Source organism: Phycodurus eques, chromosome 18 (genome assembly GCF_024500275.1).
Source record: "Phycodurus eques isolate BA_2022a chromosome 18, UOR_Pequ_1.1, whole genome shotgun sequence".
Lineage (NCBI taxonomy): Eukaryota > Metazoa > Chordata > Actinopteri > Syngnathiformes > Syngnathidae > Phycodurus > Phycodurus eques.
This window is the reverse complement of record NC_084542.1, coordinates 2,440,624-2,453,605: the sequence shown is the minus strand read 5'-3', so window position 1 is coordinate 2,453,605 and position 12,982 is coordinate 2,440,624. Positions and strand designations below refer to the sequence as shown.

The window sequence follows — 12,982 nt, the reverse complement described above, 5'->3', positions numbered from 1 at the left end:
TGCATTGTTTATATGTTGTGTATGTTATATGCACGTAACTTCCAGCAAGTTTTCAAATATAGTTTAGGTAAAAATTTGGTTTTTATTACACGTATTGAGCACTCCCCATACATACTCGAAGCTCAAGATGTGGTTACTCCATCCACCGCAAGGGCTACCAGAAGTGACGTTGCAAATGACAAACACAGCGTGCTATACTCTATACGCAATGGCGAGAGCAAGATGTTGGAATATGAGGAGGAGGAGGATTTCGACGTACAGGACGACCCAACTGAACTTGGCATCGTCAAACCGTACGTTTGAGCCGATCAGGATGTCGGAATCTGACAGTGACGACGACGAGCAGCCAAGTAGCAGCTGTACAACAGAAAAAGAGAGACCACTGGGTCGATGTGCAGATATGTCAAAGGCATGTCTTTTTATACAGTAGAGAAAAGTGAGCAGATTACTGTGAAATGCTTGAACAGAGTATCAGATTTGGAGATTTATGGTCAGCGTTGGAATTTAAGATTATATGGTGTACTGGAGGCTGAAAAGGAAGACGTGCACCTGGAGGTGATCAAGATATGCCAAAATGTATTGCCGTCAGAGAGGGAGAAGCTTCCTGATGCTATAGTTGTTGCTCATCGGGTGGGGAAACAACGACACGGTGACCTGCGGCCCCGCAACATCACTCTCCGATTCATCTCCCGTCGATACAGAGAGGCAACTTGGAAAGCTGCCAAGACGTGCCCCTTTCTTCAGAACAATGGACTACGATTCTCTGAGGATTTAGACTGGAGGACAGAGAAAACCGACAGAAGCTGTGGCCCAAGATAAAGAGTGCACGTGAGGAGGGTAACTCATCTTAATTCGTAGAAGGACGAAGTTTCATCAATGGTACGGAATCCACCCTACCCAAGAACACCACAGACATGTTCTTGTCATTTCTCAGGTTTAGTTGAATTTGATGGGTTCTTTGCAGGCGTGTCAGGATATACAGGTTTTATCCCGCTACGATGTTCTCATTACTGGGAAGTTAATTTTTGATATTTTGAGACACTAGGGGGGGTATAGAAAAAAAGAAAAAAGAGTGGCTCCTTGTAAATTGCACATATTTCTTCTAATTTTTTGGTTTTGTTTTTTTATAGTTGCCGACAGCCAACCTTATTTTTATTGAAGTGCTCCTGTTGAAGTATTATAGATGTGCTGATCTCAATTGAGTAAGTTTCACTGAACAATTATATATAGTAATCTCCATTTTTGATTATCCATTACAGTTTATCGTAATGAGTTCTCTCTCTTTTTTGTCACTTAACGCTAGGGGGTTGCATAATTTTAAGCGTAAATTTTTTTTTTTTTTTGCCAAGCAGTTTAGGTCAGATTTTTTCTACTTGCAAGAATCTCACTCTATCTCAGGTGATAGGTTTTAGCCATCTCAATGGGGGAACTTTGTATGGCTCTCTCATGGTACTGAACACTCAGCAGGGGTAGCTAAATTAAAGAATAGATTTAAAGGAGATAACCTACTCACGGAATGTGATCCAAATGGCCACTTCATTTGTCGAACATTTAAATATAGAGACTTTGTTTTCATAGTATCCAATGTTTATGGATATAATACAAAAAAGGAAAATGATAGCCTTATTTCATCCATTAGTAATATAGAGATTAGCTGCCTAAATGGATTCTCAGATGCCACTTTTTTACTAGGTGGGGACTTCAACACGATTTTGAATGGAAAACCTGGATAAATGGCCCCCTGGTCAAACTAATACATCAAACAGTCTCAAAGCCTTCATGGAAAGATTTAAGCTTGAAGATATATGGAGAGTGAAGTATCCTACTAATAGTCTATATACATGGAGCAATAAGTCAAGGTCTAGTCAATCAAGGGTAGATTTTTGGCTAATTTCAGAAAGTTTTAACAAAGATAATATTGAGTTAGGAATTGTGCCCTGCGATTGGGCCGGTGACCAGTTCAGGGTGTACCCCGCCCCAAGATACCAGGGATAGGCTCCAGCGTGCCCGGGACCCTAGTGAGGATAAGCGGTACAGAAAATGGATGGATGGATGAATGGATGGATGGATGGATGATGTAGGAATATTGCCGACTCCTATTATGGATCACAAGGCGATATACATTAACTTGAAACAGTCCACCTTGAAAACTTGCCCCTCTCAGTCTGTTTACTGAAAACTCAATTACTCCTTATTACAACCCCATTTCCAATGAAGCTGGGATGTTGTGTTAAACAAATAAAAACAGAATACAATGATTTGCAAATCATGTTCAACCTATATTTATTTGAATACACTACAAATATAATATATGTAATGTTCAAACTGATAAACATTGTTTTTAGCAAATAATCATTAACTTATAATTTTATTACTGCAACACATTCCAAAAGAGCTGTGATAGGGTCATATTTACCACTGTGTTACATCACCTTTTCTTTTAACAACATTCAATAAACGTTTGGGAACTGAGTGCACTAATTGTTGAAGTTTTGTAGTTGGAATTCTTTCCCATTCTTGCTTGATGTACAGCTTCAGCTGTTGAACAGTCCGGGGTGGTCTCCATTGTCGTAGTTTACGCTTCATAATGCACCAAACATTTTCAATGGGAGACAAGTCTGGACTGCAGACAGGTCTGGACTGCAGGCAGGCCAGTCTCGTACCCGCACTCTTTTACTACGAAGCCACGCTGTTGTAACACTTGCAGAATGTGGTTATTATTATTTTTTTTTTAAAATCAACTTGTCTTTTAACTGCAACAACAATGTAAAATAAAACCAATGATTTACAGATATATAAATATCTTAAACATATTACTGTTAAATATATAAACAATTATAAATCAATAAATATATATAAATAAGCAGGGGCGTCCAAGAAAAAGACGTTACTTGGATGGCATCATGTTTCTCCAAAACCTGTATGTACCTTTCAGCATTAATGGTGCCTTCGCAGATATGCAATTTACCCATGTCATTGGCACTAACACCCCCATACCATACCATCACAAATGCTGGCTTTTGAACTTTGTGTCCATAACAGTCCGGACGGTTCTTTTTCTCTTTGGCCCGGAAGACACGACATCCACAATTTCCAAAAACAATTTGAAATGTGGACTCGTCTGACCACAGAACATTTTTCACTTTGCATCAGTCCATCTTAGATGAGCTCAGGCCCAGAGAAGCCAGCGGCGTTTCTGGGTGTTGTTGATAAATGGATTTTGCATTGCATAGTAGAGTTTAAAGTTACACTTACGGATGTAGCGCTGAACTGTATTTACTGACATTGGTTTACTGAAGTGTTCCTGAGCCCATGTGGTGATATCCTTTACACGATGTCGGTTTTTGATGCAGTGCCGCCTGAGGGATCGAAGGTCACGGGCATTCAATGTTGGTTTTCGGCCTTGCCGCTTACATGCAGTGCTTTCTCCAGATTCTCTGAACCTTTTGATGATATTATGGACCGTAGATGATGAAATCCCTAAATTCCTTGCAATTGTATGTTGAGGAACATTGTCCTTAAACTATTTTCTTTTCACAAAGACGTGAACCACGACCCATCTTTGCTTATGAATGACAGAGCAATTCAGGAAAGCTCCTTTTATACCCAATCATGGCACGCACCTGTTCCCAGTTAGCCTGTTCACCTGTGGGTTGTTCCTAACGGGTGTTTGATGAGGATTCCTCAACTTTCTCGCCCCCTGATCCACCTTTTTTGGAATGTGTTGCAGCCATAAAATTCTAAGTTAATGATTATTTGCTAAAAACAAAGTTTATCAGTTTGAACATTAAATATCTTGTTTTTGTCGTGTATTTAATTAAATATAGGTTGAACATGATTTGCAAATCATTGTATTCTGTTTTTATTTATGTTTAACACAATGTCCCAACTTCATTGGAATTGGGGTTGTACTTAATGATGCTCAGAAAGAAAAAAAACTGATTTTACATTTCTGGTTCAAAACTAAAACAAAATTGGGATTAATTGGGAATTATTAAAATTTGAGATTGATAAATTCTATAGGTAGCATTAAAGCAAAATGCAGAAGAGCCGAAGAAGAAAGGATAGTAACAAGAATAACCTGCTTGTCCCATACAAACCCAGACACACTCTCTGAGGAGGAGACATTGGAACTAGCCAACCTGCAAATCAGACATCAGGACACACCATTTGAGAAATGTTTCACTCTTTGTTATATTGCAGCCATTTGCTAAAATCATTTAAGTTTTCCCCACTCATTAATGTACACACAACACCCCATATTGACAGTAAAAAACAGAATTTTTGAATTTTTTGCAGATTTATTAAAAAAGAAAAACTTATATATCACACAGCCATAGGTATCCAGACCCTTTGCTGTGACACTCATATGCGGGTGCTGTCCGTTTCTTCTGATCATCCTTGAGATGGTTCTACACCTTCATTGGAGTCCAGCTGTTTGATTATACTGATTGGACTTGATTAGGAAAGCCACACACCTGTCTACATAAGACCTTACAGCTCACAGTACATGTCAGAGCAAATGAGAATCATGAGGTCAAAAGTAACTGCCTGAAGAGCTCAGAGACAGAATTGTGGCAAGGTTACAAAAAACAATTCTGCTGCACTAAGAGCACAGTGGCCTGTATAATCCTTAAATGGAAGACATTTGGGACGACCTGAACCCTTCCTAGAGCTGGCCGTCTGGTCAAACTGAGCAATTGGGGGAGAAGAGCCTTGGTAAGAGAGGTAAAGAAGAACCCAAAGATCACTGTGGTTGAGCTCCAGAGATGCAGTGGGGAGATGGGACAAAGTTCTAGAAAGTCAACCATCACTGCAGCCCTCCACCAGTCGAGGCTTTATGGCAGAGTGGCCCGACAGAAGCCTCTCCTCAGTGCGAGACACATGAAAGCCCGCATGGAATTTGCAAAAAAAAAAAAAAACAACACCTGAAGGACTCAAAGATGGTGAGAAATAACATTCTCTGGTCTGATGAGACCAAGATAGAACTTTTTGGCCTTAATTCTAAGCGGTATGTGTGGAGAAAACCAGGCACTGCTCACCACCTGTCTAATACAGTCCCAACAGTGAAGCATGGTGGTGATAGCATCATGGTGTGGGGGTGTTGTTCAGCTGCAGTGTCAGTACGACTGTCATGGGTGTGTGTTCCGTTTCACACACACCTGCTCCTGAGAGCATCTTCACCACCTGTGCCTCATTCACCCTAATTACCCCTTGTATTTAAACTCGTGTCTCATTCTCTCTCGTCGCCAGTTCGTTGTACCTTGTCGTCGCGTTCCAGCATTCTTTGTTTCCACGTCACAGATTCACAGTAAGACTTTGACCCTGTTCCGATTATCGACCTCGCCTTTTTGCCTCATGTTTTTGGATGCTGTTGCCTTTTTTGGATTGCCTCCCTATGTACTGACCTATGCCCGTATAGTAAACCTCTCTCTTTGGAAACTGTCCATTTGTTTTGGAGTCGTGCATTTTTGGGTCCTATCCTCTGTTCCGTTCATGACAACGACTGGTTGCAATCAAAGGAAAGATGAATGCGGCCAAGTACAGGGATTTTCTGGAGGAAAACCTTCTCCAGAGTGCTCAGGACCTCAGACTGGGCTGAAGGTTCACCTTCCAACAAAACAATGACCCTAAGCACACAGCTAAAATAATGGAGTGGCTTCAGAAAAACTCCGTGACTGTTCTTGAATGGCCCAGCCACAGCCCTGACTTAAACCCAATTGAGCATCTCTGGAGAGACCTGAAAATGGCTGTCCACCATCCAACCTGACAGAACTCAAGAGGATCTTCAAGGAGGAATGGGAGAGGATCCCCAAATCCAGGTGTAAAAAAAATGTGTTGCATCATTCCCCAAAAGACTCATGGCTGTATTGGCTCAAAAGGGTGCTTCTACTAAATACTGAGCAAAGGGTCTGAATAATTATGGCTGTGTGATATTTCAGTTTTTATTTAATAAATCAGCAAAGAAATTCAACAATTCCGTTTTTTTTTTTTGTCAATATGGGGTGCTGTGTGTTCATTAATCAGGGGGAAAAAATAACTTTAGCAAATGGCTGCAATACAAGAAACCGTGAAAAATTTAAGGGGATCTAAATACTTTCCGTACCCACTCTATATTATGAATTTTATGCTTATAATAGCCAAATTACATATTCATCCCAGTAAATTCATGAAGAAACCTCACTTTGTTACCTTTGATAATGAGATCAGACAATACATCCAATACTCTGAAAATCCCAAGGCAATTAGAACTATAACTGCTTGCAGTCTGTTGAAAACATTTTTGTAACTTTTGCATGACTGTACTATGTACCCCCTTGAATTGTTCCATGTAGCACTATCTTTGACTTCTCAATTTGCCGTTTATTCTGTATCTGCTACTGTTCAATTCAAATAGTTTATTAAAAAAAAATGTCTTTTTATACAGTCATGGCATGGGTGCCAATATTTTTTAGCACGACTATACGTATATTCAAATATGTTTCAGTGACACGTCACAAGCTTTTACATAGTATGCAGTATTCCTATATTCCACAATTGTGCCCCTCGCTCGAGTAGCATCATAAAATGCTGCACAGAAAGTCTTTGCCGTGTATGGTGGCTTGTCATACAGGCAAAAGTACAGACGACAGTACTGAAAAGTACTGCGTGGGTCTTTTTTCCTACTGCCCAGTGCATAGTAACCATAAGAGAGTCATAGGTATACACAAGGAAATCCTCACCTCTTGTCTGCGCCACGGCGGCTGCAAGATTTAGTTCTCTAGCTGGCGGTTGAGGTCCCGATGGCCGTAGGAGAAAAACAAATTGGCACCGCAGCTGTTTTGAGCCTATACCTCTGTATCCGATGCTTTTTGCCAAGTCTTTCTCAAAACACGGCTGTTCGAAGTGATCAGCACATAGTTTGGAATGCTTGCTAGGCACCCATAGCTGACCATGTTCCTTCCCCTGTCGATTGACTTTCCCTATCCACTGGTCACGTATTCCTTTTTCACTTGGAAAGCCAAAAAAACTTGCCACTGCCTGAACCATTTTTACAACAAAATGCCACAAAGCATCGTGACATCGCTAAATCATACAACAACAAATATACGACGACGAGAACAATAGCACACAACGTCGAATGAACAGGCTGTATGGCTTGTGTTACTTCACAAGACCGCTTGAAGGCGCTGGATGCAAAAAACAGAGGGCGCATTCTGCATCATATTTATCGATTTAACTGCTGTATATCTGCTATATACTACTCATTAATGTACACACAACACCCCATATTGACAGTAAAAAACAGAATTTTTGAATTTTTTGCAGATTTATTAAAAAAGAAAAACTTATATATCACACAGCCATAGGTATCCAGACCCTTTGCTGTGACACTCATATGCGGGTGCTGTCCGTTTCTTCTGATCATCCTTGAGATGGTTCTACACCTTCATTGGAGTCCAGCTGTTTGATTATACTGATATGACTTGATTAGGAAAGCCACACACCTGTCTACATAAGACCTTACAGCTCACAGTACATGTCAGAGCAAATGAGAATCATGAGGTCAAAAGTAACTGCCTGAAGAGCTCAGAGACAGAATTGTGGCAAGGTTACAAAAAACAATTCTGCTGCACTAAGAGCACAGTGGCCTGTATAATCCTTAAATGGAAGACATTTGGGACGACCTGAACCCTTCCTAGAGCTGGCCGTCTGGTCAAACTGAGCAATTGGGGAAGAAGAGCCTTGGTAAGAGAGGTAAAGAAGAACCCAAAGATCACTGTGGTTGAGCTCCAGAGATGCAGTGGGGAGATGGGACAAACAATAGCACACAACGTCGAATGAACAGGCTGTATGGCTTGTGTTACTTCACAAGACCGCTTGAAGGGGCTGGATGCAAAAAACAGAGGGCGCATTCTGCATCATATTTATCGATTTAACTGCTGTATATCTGCTATATACTTCCTTCAAAATGGCAGATGTGGTTTGTAAAGGGGTTAAAGAGAAACAATTTTTTTTAACAGAAGACATTTTTTAAGATCTTCGTCCTCTGACCTTTATGTGGGCCCAATTAAAACTAGCAAGTCATCAATCAGGAGTAAGGCTGAACAATGAGGAAAAAAAATAAATCTTAATTGCGTTTTTGTTGTTGTGTTTTACTTCAAACAAATATTGCAATTGCGATTTAGCGTCAGACATGCAAACACCAAAGGCATGAAAAAGGTGACCCAAAAAAATACATTGTAGGAAGGGTCTTGGGGGATCCCCCGGGCCCACGCAGAGAATTTTTTTATTTTAACATAAATTAAGCAATCTGGAAGACTGAAGAGTACAATAAGGCAAAAAAACAAACAAAAAACATTTCCTCATGCAGAAAAACTTATTTATACCGCTCAAGTACATGTTGATATACAAATTTAAGACTAAAATTAAATTTGCCTCATTTGCTTTTTTTGTTCTGGCCTCCAATTTGAGCCAGACCCATCTCCGTCTGCTTCAAGCTGTGGCACATGAATAGCATCCTCCTCTTTAAACACTCTCATTCTGGAAAAAAACTGACTAAAATCATTGTCTGTTTCACTTCATTTTTCATTACTACCAACTTCAAAGGCTAATCCCAAATGCATCCTCCAGGAAAACAAGTACAATATTTTTCCATTTTTATTGTCCATTTCTGAATTTGAAGTTAGTTCATTCTGTATCGTGACATAATCCCTAACATCGCTCTGTCGCTTAATACATTTAACATTAACATCCGTAAACTAATTAGTTAATTGTAGGCGCGTTTCCTAATTAATACAAGATGTACTAGCGGATCAACGCTTGTCGCCGATGTCACGTGAGCTTCGCGGTTCCGATGAGACCACAACCCGGAGCACCTCAACGCGAAAATACAAAAGACCAGTGCAAAAAATACGACACTGGCTGATCTGATGAGCAAAAATGTTGCTTAAACGTAGGAATATCAATGGAGGATGTCCGCTCCAGAGGTGGGTAGAGTAGCCAAATATTGTACCCAAGTAAGAGTACTGTTACTTGACAATAATGTGACTCAAGTAAAAGTCGTCCTCCAAAAAATTAAGAGTAAAAAGTACACAGTGAAATAATTACTTAAGTACCGAGTAAATAGTGAGTAACTTCTGAATTTATTAACCAAAGCATGAACATAAAAAAAAAAAGAAAAAATTACAAAATAAAATGTGAATGTGTAAATTCTAATGTTGCTGTGTGTGTGTATCACAGTGAAGACTAGAACAACACAACTGAAATTTACTGCACGGTGTTTTCTAAAGTTACAAGTGAGCTGAAATGTCCACGTTTGGGTTGACAGTGCCAGACAAATACTACAATACATGAAAGCTGTTGTTTTTGTTCGTCTAAATGGAATCAAGAGTAGCGCGCCGTTGCCTTCACGGTAACGTGAAGGCAACCTTCCCAACAATGGCCGCCATGTAGGCACAACGAGGCTTATCTAGTACAATACCTATGCCCTGGGAAGCCCAATAGAAGACGTGTGAGGTCTTGTGACTTTCTTGTGTCGTTTGATTGGTGAACTAGACTTAAACGTCACTAGCACTTAAATTGGATTGGCGCAAACAGCCGCCAATGCGGAAGTTAAAGCCGTAGTCTCGCGCACAAAATAGTTGATAATAATTGCCAAATAATCAATAATCATTGGAGTAAAAGTACCGTTACTTCTTAACAGCAAAAATCAGCGGAAAGTGTTTTTTCTGGTCTCGTCAACTCCTGTGACTTATCCAAAATGGGTCCCGAGCGCAAAGTAGTGTTGTTTCGGTTGCAAACGTTTCGTTCAGAAGAATTAATATTTTTAGTGAATGAACTAAACTGAATCAGTTTATGAAATGATTCGTTCTTTTAGCTTTAGCTTGGCCACCGCCGTGAGGCAAGCGAGTCGGCTGGGAGCGGAAACGGAACTGCTGAAGCGTTCTGTCACTCACTTCTGAAACTTCGGCGAATGACCAATTGAGCTGCCAGCGTGCAGGCGGGGGCGGGACTTCATTAAACGTACTGCCATGTGATTTGCAATAAGCCAGCGTTGTCACTCACTTTGGCGAATGACCAATGTGTCAGGCAGCGCCGTGCAGGCTGGGGAGGGACTTAAGAGAACTGAGTGAGTCGTTCAGTGAACTGGTCTATTGAAGAGTGATTCGTTCAGTGAATTGCTGTATTGGAGAACTGAAGAGCATGTAAATATTGCCAATTGAGGTTTGTCATGTATGTCACAACTCTCATCTAATGCAACACTAAAATACTCACGATTGGAGGTCAGAGTGCAACTGTGATTCAATAGCCATGCTAATGTCCGATATTCTCTGTTCAACAGGGTGGCGGGACAGTTGGTCTGATACCATTCGTTTAAGTTTGTTGCTTTCAGGACAGGAGTGCAGCGACGTCACCGAGGTATTTTTTAATAAATTCCCCTTCATTGTATGGCTTTTTGGCCCTTGCAATGTTCCAAGCCAGTTGATATGATGCAAGCGTTATAGTCTCTGGATGCTTCATTATTTTTTTTAAAAACTGCATCTGCTTTTCTGTCAGATTTTTCAAAGTGCCTATGCACCAAAATCCAGTTCAGAGTACCCACCATTTTTTGAGTTTTTGGAGGTGCTGGAGAGCGCCCCCGGTGGGGACTCCATCGTTCTGCTGGGGGACTTCAATGCTCACGTGGGCAATGACAGTGAGACCTGGAAGGGCGTGATTGGGAGGAACGCCCCCCCCCCCCACGATCAGAACCCGAGCGGTGTTCTGTTATTGGACTTCTGTGCTCGTCATGGATTGTCCATAACAAACACCATGTTCAAGCATAAGGGTGTCCACACGTGCACTTGGCACAAGGACACCCTAGGTCGCAGTTCGATGATCGACTTTGTGGTCGTGTCATCAGACTTGCGGCAGCATGTCTTGGACACTCTGGTAAAGAGAGGGGCGGAGCTGTCAACTGATCACCACCTAGTGGTGAGTTGGCTCCGATGGTGTGGGAAGATGCCAGTCCGATGTGGCAGGCCCAAACATATTGTGAGGGTCTGCTGGGAACGTCTGGCGGAATCCCGTCAGAAGGAGTTTCAACTCCCACCTCCGACAGAACTTTGCTCATGTTCCGGGGTAGGCGGGGGACATCGAGTCCGAGTGGACCATGTTCCACTCCTCCATTGCTGAGGCGCCCAACCGGAGCTGTGCCCGTAAGGTGGTCGGTGCCTGTCGTGGCGGCAATGCCCGAACCCGTTGGTGGACACCAATGGTGAGCTGTAGAAGGAGTCCTATCGGGCCTTTTTAGCCTGTGGGACTCCTGAGGCAGCTGATGGGTACCGGCTGGCCAAGCGGAATGCAGCTTTGGTGGTCGCTGAAGCAAAAACTCGGGCATGGGAGGAGTTCGATGAGGCCATGGAGAAAGACTTCCGGACGGCTTCGAGGAAATTCTGGTCCACCATCCGACATCTCAGGAGGGGAAAGCAGTGCACCATCAACACTGTGTATAGTGGGGATGGGGCGCTGCTGACCTCGTCTCAGGACGTTGTGAGCCGGTGAGGAGAATACTTCAAAGAGCTCTTCAATTCCACCAACACGCCTTCCCATGAGGGAGCAGAGTCTGGGTTCTCTGAGGCGGACTCTCCTATCTCTGGGGTTGAGGTCACCGAGGTGGTTAAAAAGCTCCTCGTGGCAAGGCCCCAGGGGTGGATGAGATTCGCCCGGAGTTCCTCAAGGCTCTGGATGTTGTAGGGCTGTCCTGGTTGACACACCTCTGCAACATCGCGTGGACATTGGGGACAGTGCCTCTGGATTGGCAGATTGGGGTGGTGGTCCCCCTTTTTAAGAAGGGGGACCGGAAAAGGTGTTCCAACTACAGGGGGATCACACTCCTCAGCCTCCCTGGTGAGGTCTATTCAGGGGTGCTGGAGAGGAGGGTCCATCGGGAAGTTGAATCCCAGATTCAGGAGCAGCAGTGTGGTTTTCGTCCTGGCCGTGGAACAGTGGACCAGCTCCACACCCTTGGCAGGGTCCTAGAGGGTGCATGGGAGTTCGCCCAACCAGTCTACATGTGTTTTGTGACTTGGAGAAGGCGTTCGACAGTGTCCCTCGGCTGGTCCTGTGGGGGGTGCTTCGGGAGTATGGGGTACCGAACCCCCTGATACGGGCTGTTCGGTCCCTGTACGACCGGAGTCAGAGTTTGGTCCGCATATCCGGCAGTAAGTCGGACTCATTTCCGGTGAGGGTTGGACTCCGCCAAGGCTGCCCTTTGTCACCGATTCTGTTGATAACTTTTACGGACAGAATTTCTAAGCGCAGCCGAGGCGTAGAGGGGTCCGGTTTGGTGGCCTCAGTATTGCATCTCTGCTTTTTGCAGATGATGTGGTTCTGTTGGCTTCATCAAGCCGTGACCTCCAACTCTCATTGGAGCAGTTCGCAGCAGAGTGTGAAGCGGCTGGGATGAGAATCAGCACCTCCAAATCTGAGACCATGGTCCTCAGTCGGAAAAGGGTGGGGTGCCCTCTCCAGGTCGGGGATGAGATCCTGCCCCAAGTGGAGGGAGTTCAAGTATCTTGTGGTCTTGTTCACGATTGAAGGAAGAATGGAACGGGAGATCGACAGCGTCTGCAGTGATGCGGACTTTGTATCGGTCCGTTGTGGTAAAGAAGGCTAAGCCGAAAGGCAAAGCTCTCGATTTACCGGTCGATCTACGTTCCTACCCTCACCTATGGTCACGAGCTGTGGGTCGTGACAGAAAGAACGAGATCCCGGATACGAGCGGCCGAAATGAGTTTCCTCCGCAGGGTGTCCGGGCTCTCCCTTAAGAGATAGGGTGAGAAGCTCGGTTATCCGGGAGGATCTCAGAGTAGAGCCGTTGCTCCTTCACATCGAGAGGAGCCAGATGAGGTGGCTGGGGCATCTGATTCGGATGCCTCCCGGACGCCTCCCTGGTGAGGTGTTCCGGGCACGTCCCACCGGGAGGAGACCCCGGGGACGACCCAGGAAACGCTGAAGA

General features: G+C 43.5%; 1 protein-coding gene across 1 annotated transcript in view; it reads right to left on the bottom strand.

Moving 5' to 3' along the window:
* Window positions 1-12,982, bottom strand: part of hsf2 (heat shock transcription factor 2) — a 47,628-nt gene that overhangs the window by 20,204 nt on the left and 14,442 nt on the right. The gene's annotated exons all lie outside the window — the stretch shown is intronic.